Raw genomic sequence first — 13,073 nt, 5'->3', positions numbered from 1 at the left:
CGCCAGCGATATATAACGGTGACACGCCAGCCAGCGATATATAACGGTGACACGCCAGCGATATATAACGGTGACACGCCAGCCAGCGATATATAACGGTGACACGCCAGCCAGCGATATATAACGGTGACACGCCAGCCAGCGATATATAACGGTGACACGCCAGCGATATATAACGGTGACACGCCAGCGATATATAACGGTGACACGCCAGCCAGCGATATATAACGGAGACACGCCAGCCAGCGATATATAACGGAGACACGCCAGCCAGCGATATAACGGAGACACGCCAGCCAGCGATATAACGGTGACACGCCAGCCAGCGATATATAACGGAGACACGCCAGCCAGCGATATATAACGGAGACACGCCAGCCAGCGATATAACGGTGACACGCCAGCCAGCGATATATAACGGAGACACGCCAGCCAGCGATATAACGGAGACACGCCAGCCAGCGATATATAACGGTGACACGCCAGCCAGCGATATATAACGGTGACACGCCAGCCAGCGATATATAACGGTGACACGCCAGCCAGCGATATAACGGTGACACGCCAGCCAGCGATATATAACGGAGACACGCCAGCCAGCGATATAACGGTGACACGCCAGCCAGCGATATATAACGGAGACACGCCAGCCAGCGATATAACGGAGACACGCCAGCCAGCGATATATAACGGAGACACGCCAGCCAGGGATATAACGGTGACACGCCAGCCAGCGATATAACAGTGACACGCCAGCCAGCGATATAACGGTGACACGCCAGCCAGCGATATATAACGGAGACACGCTAGCCAGCGATATAACGGTGACACGCCATCCAGCGATGTAACGGTGACACGCCAGCGATATATAACGGTGACACGCCAGCGATATATAACGGTGACACGCCAGCGATATATAACGGTGACACGCCAGCCAGCGATATATAACGGTGACACGCCAGCCAGCGATATATAACGGTGACACGCCAGCCAGCGATATATAACGGTGACACGCCAGCGATATATAACGGTGACACGCCAGCGATATATAACGGTGACACGCCAGCCAGCGATATATAACGGTGACACGCCAGCCAGCGATATATAACGGTGACACGCCAGCGATATATAACGGTGACAAGCCAGCGATATAACGGTGACACGCCAGCCTGCGATATATAACGGTGACACGCCAGCCAGCGATATATAACGGTGACACGCCAGCCAGCGATATATAACGGTGACACGCCAGCCAGCGATATATAACTGTGACACGCCAGCCAGCGATATAACAGACACGCCAGCCAGCGATATAACGGTGACACGCCAGCGATATATAACGGTGACACGCCAGCGATATATAACGGTGACACGCCAGCCAGCGATATATATAACGGTGACACGCCAGCGATATATAACGGTGACACGCCAGCGATATATAACGGTGACACGCCAGCCAGCGATATAACGGTGACACGCCAGCCAGCGATATATAACGGTGACACGCCAGCGATATATAACGGTGACACGCCAGCCAGCGATATATAACGGTGACACGCCAGCGATATATAACGGTGACACGCCAGCCAGCGATATATAACGGTGACACGACAGCGATATATAACGGTGACACGCCAGCCAGCGATATAACGATGACACGCCAGCCAGCGATATATAACGGTGACACGCCAGCCAGCGATATAACGGTGACACGCCAGCCAGCGATATAACGGTGACACGCCAGCCAGCGATATATAACGGAGACACGCCAGCCAGCGATATAACGGTGACACGCCAGCCAGCGATATATAACGGAGACACGCCAGCCAGCGATGTAACGGTGACACGCCAGCCAGCGATATATAACGGAGACACGCCAGCCAGCGATATATAACGGAGACACGCCAGCCAGGGATATAACGGTGACACGCCAGCCAGCGATATATAACGGTGACACGCCAGCCAGCGATATATAACGGAGACACGCCAGCGATATAACAGTGACACGCCAGCGATATAACAGTGACACGCCAGCCAGCGATATAACGGTGACACGCCAGCCAGCGATATATAACGGTGACACGCCAGCCAGCGATATAACGGTGACACGCCAGCCAGCGATATATAACGGTGACACGCCAGCCAGCGATATATAACGGTGACACGCCAGCCAGCGATATATAACGGTGACACGCCAGCCAGCGATATATAACGGTGACACGCCAGCCAGCGATATAACGGAGACACGCCAGCGATATATAACGGTGACACGCCAGCCAGCGATATAACGGTGACACGCCAGCCAGCGATATAACAGTGACACGCCAGCCAGCGATATATAACGGTGACACGCCAGCCAGCGATATAACGGTGACACGCCAGCCAGCGATATAACAGTGACACGCCAGCCAGCGATATAACGGTGACACGCCAGCCAGCGATATAACAGTGACACGCCAGCCAGCGATATAACGGTGACACGCCAGCCAGCGATATAACGGTGACACGCCAGCCAGCGATATATAACGGTGACACGCCAGCCAGCGATATATAACGGTGACACGCCAGCCAGCGATATAACGGTGACACGCCAGCCAGCGATATAACGGTGACACGCCAGCCAGCGATATATAACGGAGACACGCCAGCCAGCGATATAACGGTGACACGCCAGCCAGCGATATATAACGGAGACACGCCAGCCAGCGATGTAACGATGACACGCCAGCCAGCGATATAACGATGACACGCCAGCGATATAACGGAGACACGCCAGCCAGCGATATAACGGTGACACGCCAGCCAGCGATATATAACGGAGACACGCCAGCCAGCGATATAACGGTGACACGCCAGCCAGCGATATATAACGGTGACACGCCAGCCAGCGATATAACGGTGACACACCAGCCAGCGATATATAACGGAGACACGCCAGCCAGCGATATAACGGTGACACGCCAGCCAGCGATATATAACGGAGACACGCCAGCCAGCGATATATAACGGAGACACGCCAGCCAGGGATATAACGGTGACACGCCAGCCAGCGATATATAACGGTGACACGCCAGCCAGCGATATATAACGGAGACACGCCAGCGATATAACAGTGACACGCCAGCGATATAACAGTGACACGCCAGCCAGCGATATAACGGTGACACGCCAGCCAGCGATATATAACGGTGACACGCCAGCCAGCGATATAACGGTGACACGCCAGCCAGCGATATATAACGGTGACACGCCAGCCAGCGATATATAACGGTGACACGCCAGCCAGCGATATATAACGGTGACACGCCAGCCAGCGATATATAACGGTGACACGCCAGCCAGCGATATAACGGAGACACGCCAGCGATATATAACGGTGACACGCCAGCCAGCGATATAACGGTGACACGCCAGCCAGCGATATAACAGTGACACGCCAGCCAGCGATATATAACGGTGACACGCCAGCCAGCGATATAACGGTGACACGCCAGCCAGCGATATAACAGTGACACGCCAGCCAGCGATATAACGGTGACACGCCAGCCAGCGATATAACAGTGACACGCCAGCCAGCGATATAACGGTGACACGCCAGCCAGCGATATAACGGTGACACGCCAGCCAGCGATATATAACGGTGACACGCCAGCCAGCGATATATAACGGTGACACGCCAGCCAGCGATATAACGGTGACACGCCAGCCAGCGATATAACGGTGACACGCCAGCCAGCGATATATAACGGAGACACGCCAGCCAGCGATATAACGGTGACACGCCAGCCAGCGATATATAACGGTGACACGCCAGCCAGCGATATATAACGGAGACACGCCAGCCAGCGATGTAACGATGACACGCCAGCCAGCGATATAACGATGACACGCCAGCGATATAACGGAGACACGCCAGCCAGCGATATAACGGTGACACGCCAGCCAGCGATATATAACGGAGACACGCCAGCCAGCGATATAACGGTGACACGCCAGCCAGCGATATATAACGGTGACACGCCAGCCAGCGATATAACGGTGACACACCAGCCAGCGATATATAACGGAGACACGCCAGCCAGCGATATAACGGTGACACGCCAGCCAGCGATATATAACGGTGACACGCCAGCCAGCGATGTAACGGTGACACGCCAGCCAGCGATATAACGGAGACAAGCCGGCCAGCTCTATAATAATGCGCAGAGCGATATAATAACGCGCAGAGAGATATAATAACGCGCAGAGAGGTATAATAACGCGCAGAGATATAATAACACACAGAGATATAATAACACACAGAGAGGTATAATAACACGCAGAGAGATATAATAACGCGCAGAGATATAATAACACGCAGAGATATAATAACACACAGAGATATAATAACACACAGAGAGGTATAATAACACGCAGAGAGATATAATAACGCGCAGAGATATAATAACACACAGAGATATAATAACGCGCAGAGATATAATAACACGCAGAGATATAATAACACGCAGAGAGATATAATAACACGCAGAGGATATAATAACACGCAGAGGATATAATAACACGCAGAGAGATATAATAACGCGCAGAGAGGTATAATAACACGCAGAGATATAATAACACGCAGAGATATATAATAACACGCAGAGATATAATAACACGCAGAGAGATATAATAACACGCAGAGAGATATAATAACACGCAGAGAGACATAATAACACGCAGAGAGATATAATAACACGCAGAGATATAATAACACGCAGAGAGATATAATAACGCGCAGAGATATATAATAACGCGCAGAGATATAATAACACGCAGAGATATAATAACGCGCAGAGATATAATAACACGCAGAGATATAATAACACGCAGAGATATAATAACACGCAGAGATATAATAACACGCAGAGGATATAATAACGCGCAGAGATATATAATAACGCGCAGAGATATAATAACGCGCAGAGATATAATAACGCGCAGAGATATAATAACGCAGAGAGATATAATAACACGCAGAGAGATATAATAACGCGCAGAGAGATATAATAACGCGCAGAGATAATAACGCGCAGAGATATAATAACGCGCAGAGATATAATAACGCGCAGAGATATAATAACACGCAGAGATATAATAACACGCAGAGAGATATAATAACACGCAGAGATATAATAACGCGCAGAGAGATATAATAACACGCAGAGAGATATAATAACGCGCAGAGATATAATAACGCGCAGAGATATAATAATGCGCAGAGATATAATAACACGCAGAGAGATATAATAACACGCAGAGGATATAATAACACGCAGAGGATATAATAACACGCAGAGAGATATAATAACGCGCAGAGAGATATAATAACGCGCAGAGAGGTATAATAACACGCAGAGATATAATAACACACAGAGATATAATAACACACAGAGATATAATAACGTGCAGAGAGATATAATAACACACAGAGATATAATAACGCGCAGAGAGATATAATAACACACAGAGGTATAATAACACGCAGAGAGATATAATAACACACAGAGATATAATAACGCGCAGAGATATAATAACACGCAGAGATATAATAACACGCAGAGAGATATAATAACACGCAGAGGATATAATAACACGCAGAGGATATAATAACACGCAGAGAGATATAATAACGCGCAGAGAGGTATAATAACACGCAGAGATATAATAACACGCAGAGAGATATAATAACACGCAGAGAGATATAATAACACGCAGAGAGACATAATAACACGCAGAGAGATATAATAACACGCAGAGATATAATAACACGCAGAGAGATATAATAACGCGCAGAGATATATAATAACGCGCAGAGATATAATAACACGCAGAGATATAATAACGCGCAGAGATATAATAACACGCAGAGATATAATAACACGCAGAGATATAATAACACGCAGAGATATAATAACACGCAGAGGATATAATAACGCGCAGAGATATATAATAACGCGCAGAGATATAATAACGCGCAGAGATATAATAACGCGCAGAGAGATATAATAACACGCAGAGAGATATAATAACGCGCAGAGATATAATAACGCGCAGAGATATAATAACGCGCAGAGATATAATAACGCGCAGAGATATAATAACACGCAGAGATATAATAACACGCAGAGAGATATAATAACACGCAGAGATATAATAACGCGCAGAGAGATATAATAACACGCAGAGAGATATAATAACGCGCAGAGATATAATAACGCGCAGAGATATAATAACGCGCAGAGATATAATAACACGCAGAGAGATATAATAACACGCAGAGGATATAATAACACGCAGAGGATATAATAACACGCAGAGAGATATAATAACGCGCAGAGAGGTATAATAACGCGCAGAGAGATATAATAACACGCAGAGAGATATAATAACGCGCAGAGAGATATAATAACGCGCAGAGAGATATAATAACGCGCAGAGAGATATAATAACGCGCAGAGAGATATAATAACGCGCAGAGATATAATAACACGCAGAGAGATATAATAACACGCAGAGATATAATAACATGCAGAGAGATATAATAACACGCAGAGCGATGTAATAACGCGCAGAGAGATATAATAACCCACAGAGAGATATAATAACCCACAGAGAGATATAATAACACGCAGAGAGGTATAATAACACGCAAAGATATAATAACACGCAGAGATATAATAACACGCAGAGACATAATAACACGCAGAGAGGTATAATAACGCGCAGAGATATAATAACACACAGAGAGATATAATAACACGCAGAGAGATATAATAACACACAGAGATATAATAACACGCAGAGAGATATAATAACACACAGAGATATAATAACACGCAGAGAGATATAATAACACGCAGAGAGATATAATAACACGCAGAGAGATATAATAACATGCAGAGAGATATAATAACACGCAGAGATATAATAACACGCAGAGACATAATAACACGCAGAGAGGTATAATAACACACAGAGATATAATAACACACAGAGAGATATAATAACACGCAGAGAGATATAATAACACGCAGAGATATAATAACACGCAGAGATATAATAACGCGCAGAGAGATATAATAACACGCAGAGATATAATAACGCGCAGAGAGATATAATAACACGCAGAGAGATAATAACACGCAGAGATATAATAACGCGCAGAGAGATATAATAACACGCAGAGATATAATAACGCGCAGAGAGATATAATAACACAGAGAGATATAATAACACGCAGAGAGATATAATAACACGCAGAGAGATATAATAACACGCAGAGAGATATAATAACACGCAGAGATATAATAACGCGCAGAGAGATATAATAACACGCAGAGATATAATAACGCGCAGAGATATAATAACGTGCAGAGAGATATAATAACACGCAGAGATATAATAACGTGCAGAGAGATATAATAACACGCAGAGATATAATAACGCGCAGAGAGATATAATAACGCGCAGAGAGATATAATAACACGCAGAGATATAATAACGCGCAGAGAGATATAATAACGCGCAGAGAGATATAATAACACACAGAGAGATATAATAACACGCAGAGAGATATAATAACACGCAGAGAGATATAACACGCAGAGAGATAATAACACGCAGAGATATAATAACGCGCAGAGAGATATAATAACACGCAGAGATATAATAACGCGCAGAGAGATATAATAACGCGCAGAGAGATATAATAACGCGCAGAGAGATATAATAACGCGCAGAGAGATATAATAACACACAGAGAGATATAATAACACGCAGAGATATAACGCGCAGAGAGATATAATAACGCGCAGAGATATAATAACACGCAGAGATATAATAACGCGCAGAGAGATATAATAACGCGCAGAGATATAATAACATGCAGAGAGATATAATAACGCGCAGAGAGATAATAACACGCAGAGATATAATAACACGCAGAGATATAATAACGCGCAGAGAGACATAATAACACGCAGAGAGATATAATAACACACAGAGAGATATAATAACGCGCAGAGATATAATAACACACAGAGAGATATAATAACACGCAGAGAGGTATAATAACACACAGAGAGATATAATAACGCACAGAGATATAATAACACACAGAGATATAATAACACGCAGAGATATAATAACGCGCAGAGAGATATAATAACGCGCAGAGAGATATAATAACGCGCAGAGAGATATAATAACACACAGAGAGATATAATAACACGCAGAGATATAAGGCGCAGAGAGATATAATAACACGCTGAGAGATATAATAACGCGCAGAGATATAATAACATGCAGAGAGATATAATAACGCGCAGAGAGATAATAACACGCAGAGATATAATAACGCGCAGAGATATAATAACGCGCAGAGATATAATAACGCGCAGAGAGATATAATAACACGCAGAGATATAATAACGCGCAGAGAGATATAATAACGCGCAGAGAGATATAATAACGCGCAGAGAGATATAATAACACGCAGAGAGATATAATAACACACAGAGATATAATAACGCGCAGAGAGATATAATAACACGCAGAGAGATATAATAACACGCAGAGAGATATAATAACACACAGAGAGATATAATAACGCGCAGAGAGATATAATAACACGCAGAGAGATATAATAACACGCAGAGAGATATAATAACGCGCAGAGAGATATAATAACACGCAGAGAGATATAATAACACGCAGAGAGATATAATAACGCGCAGAGATATAATAACACGCAGAGAGATATAATAACACGCAGAGAGATATAATAACACGCAGAGATATAATAACGCGCAGAGAGATATAATAACGCGCAGAGAGATATAATAACACGCAGAGAGATATAATAACACGCAGAGAGATATAATAACGCGCAGAGAGATATAATAACGCGCAGAGAGATATAATAACACAGAGAGATATAATAACACGCAGAGATATAATAACGCGCAGAGAGATATAATAACGCGCAGAGAGATATAATAACACGCAGAGCGATATAATAACACACAGAGATATAATAACGCGCAGAGAGATATAATAACACGCAGAGAGATATAATAACACGCAGAGAGATATAATAACACGCAGAGAGATATAATAACGCGCAGAGAGATATAATAACACGCAGAGAGATATAATAACACGCAGAGAGATATAATAACGCGCAGAGAGATATAATAACGCGCAGAGAGATATAATAACGCGCAGAGAGATATAATAACACACAGAGAGATATAATAACACGCAGAGATATAACGCGCAGAGAGATATAATAACGCGCAGAGATATAATAACACGCAGAGATATAATAACGCGCAGAGAGATATAATAACGCGCAGAGATATAATAACATGCAGAGAGATATAATAACGCGCAGAGAGATAATAACACGCAGAGATATAATAACACGCAGAGATATAATAACGCGCAGAGAGACATAATAACACGCAGAGAGATATAATAACACACAGAGAGATATAATAACGCGCAGAGATATAATAACACACAGAGAGATATAATAACACGCAGAGAGGTATAATAACACACAGAGAGATATAATAACGCACAGAGATATAATAACACACAGAGATATAATAACACGCAGAGATATAATAACGCGCAGAGAGATATAATAACGCGCAGAGAGATATAATAACGCGCAGAGAGATATAATAACACACAGAGAGATATAATAACACGCAGAGATATAAGGCGCAGAGAGATATAATAACACGCTGAGAGATATAATAACGCGCAGAGATATAATAACATGCAGAGAGATATAATAACGCGCAGAGAGATAATAACACGCAGAGATATAATAACGCGCAGAGATATAATAACGCGCAGAGATATAATAACGCGCAGAGAGATATAATAACACGCAGAGATATAATAACGCGCAGAGAGATATAATAACGCGCAGAGAGATATAATAACGCGCAGAGAGATATAATAACACGCAGAGAGATATAATAACACACAGAGATATAATAACGCGCAGAGAGATATAATAACACGCAGAGAGATATAATAACACGCAGAGAGATATAATAACACACAGAGAGATATAATAACGCGCAGAGAGATATAATAACACGCAGAGAGATATAATAACACGCAGAGAGATATAATAACGCGCAGAGAGATATAATAACACGCAGAGAGATATAATAACACGCAGAGAGATATAATAACGCGCAGAGATATAATAACACGCAGAGAGTTATAATAACACGCAGAGAGATATAATAACACGCAGAGATATAATAACGCGCAGAGAGATATAATAACGCGCAGAGAGATATAATAACACGCAGAGAGATATAATAACACGCAGAGAGATATAATAACGCGCAGAGAGATATAATAACGCGCAGAGAGATATAATAACACAGAGAGATATAATAACACGCAGAGATATAATAACGCGCAGAGAGATATAATAACGCGCAGAGAGATATAATAACACGCAGAGCGATATAATAACACACAGAGATATAATAACGCGCAGAGAGATATAATAACACGCAGAGAGATATAATAACACGCAGAGAGATATAATAACACGCAGAGAGATATAATAACGCGCAGAGAGATATAATAACACGCAGAGAGATATAATAACACGCAGAGAGATATAATAACACGCAGAGAGATATAATAACACGCAGAGAGTTATAATAACACGCAGAGAGATATAATAACACGCAGAGAGATATAATAACACGCAGAGAGATATAATAACGCGCAGAGAGATATAATAACACGCAGAGAGATATAATAACACGCAGAGAGATATAATAACGCGCAGAGCTATAATAACACGCAGAGAGATATAATAACACGCAGAGAGATATAATAACACGCAGAGATATAATAACGCGCAGAGAGATATAATAACGAGCAGAGAGATATAATAACACGCAGAGAGATATAATAACACGCAGAGATATAATAACACGCAGAGAGATATAATAACGCGCAGAGCTATAATAACACGCAGAGAGATATAATAACACGCAGAGAGATATAATAACACGCAGAGATATAATAACGCGCAGAGAGATATAATAACGCGCAGAGAGATATAATAACACGCAGAGAGATATAATAACACGCAGAGAGATATAATAACACGCAGAGAGATATAATAACGCGCGGAGATATAATAACACGCAGAGATATAATAACACGCAGAGAGATATAATAACACGCAGAGATATAATAACGCGCAGAGAGATATAATAACACGCAGAGATATAATAACACGCAGAGATATAATAACACGCAGAGAGATATAATAACACGCAGAGATATAATAACACGCAGAGATATAATAACACGCAGAGATATAATAACACGCAGAGATATAATAACACGCAGAGAGATATAATAACACGCAGAGAGATATAATAACACGCAGAGAGATATAATAACGCGCAGAGAGATATAATAACACGCGCAGAGATATAATAACACGCAGAGAGATAATAACACGCAGAGAGATATAATAACACGCAGAGATATAATAACACGCAGAGAGATATAATAACACGCAGAGAGATATAATAACACGCAGAGATATAATAACACGCAGAGATATAATAACACGCAGAGCTATAATAACACGCAGAGAGATATAATAACACGCAGAGAGATATAATAACACGCAGAGAGATATAATAACACGCAGAGATATAATAACACGCAGAGATATAATAACACGCAGAGATATAATAACACGCAGAGAGATAATAACACGCAGAGAGATATAATAACACGCAGAGAGATATAATAACACGCAGAGAGATATAATAACACGCAGAGAGATATAATAACACACAGAGAGATATAATAACGCGCAGAGAGATATAATAACACGCAGAGAGATATAATAACACGCAGAGAGATATAATAATGCGCAGAGAGATATAATAACGCGCAGAGAGATATAATAACACAGAGAGATATAATAACACGCAGAGATATAATAACGCGCAGAGAGATATAATAACGCGCAGAGAGATATAATAACACGCAGAGCGATATAATAACACACAGAGATATAATAACGCGCAGAGAGATATAATAACACGCAGAGAGATATAATAACACGCAGAGAGATATAATAACACGCAGAGAGATATAATAACGCGCAGAGAGATATAATAACACGCAGAGAGATATAATAACACGCAGAGAGATATAATAACACGCAGAGAGATATAATAACACGCAGAGAGTTATAATAACACGCAGAGAGATATATAATAACACGCAGAGAGATATAATAACACGCAGAGAGATATAATAACGCGCAGAGAGATATAATAACACGCAGAGAGATATAATAACACGCAGAGAGATATAATAACGCGCAGAGCTATAATAACACGCAGAGAGATATAATAACACGCAGAGAGATATAATAACACGCAGAGATATAATAACGCGCAGAAAGATATAATAACGAGCAGAGAGATATAATAACACGCAGAGAGATATAATAACACGCAGAGATATAATAACACGCAGAGAGATATAATAACGCGCAGAGCTATAATAACACGCAGAGAGATATAATAACACGCAGAGAGATATAATAACACGCAGAGATATAATAACGCGCAGAGAGATATAATAACGCGCAGAGAGATATAATAACACGCAGAGAGATATAATAACACGCAGAGAGATATAATAACACGCAGAGCGATGTAATAACACGCAGAGAGATATAATAACGCGCGGAGATATAATAACACGCAGAGATATAATAACACGCAGAGAGATATAATAACACGCAGAGATATAATAACGCGCAGAGAGATATAATAACACGCAGAGATATAATAACACGCAGAGATATATAATAACACGCAGAGATATAATAACACGCAGAGATATAATAACACGCAGAGATATAATAACACGCAGAGATATAATAACACGCAGAGAGATATAATAACACGCAGAGAGATATAATAACACGCAGAGAGATATAATAACGC

The sequence above is a fragment of the Ascaphus truei genome, unplaced genomic scaffold (genome assembly GCF_040206685.1).
Source record: "Ascaphus truei isolate aAscTru1 unplaced genomic scaffold, aAscTru1.hap1 HAP1_SCAFFOLD_1378, whole genome shotgun sequence".
NCBI classification, from domain to species: Eukaryota; Metazoa; Chordata; class Amphibia; order Anura; family Ascaphidae; genus Ascaphus; species Ascaphus truei.
Note: the sequence above shows the minus strand (reverse complement) of the source record.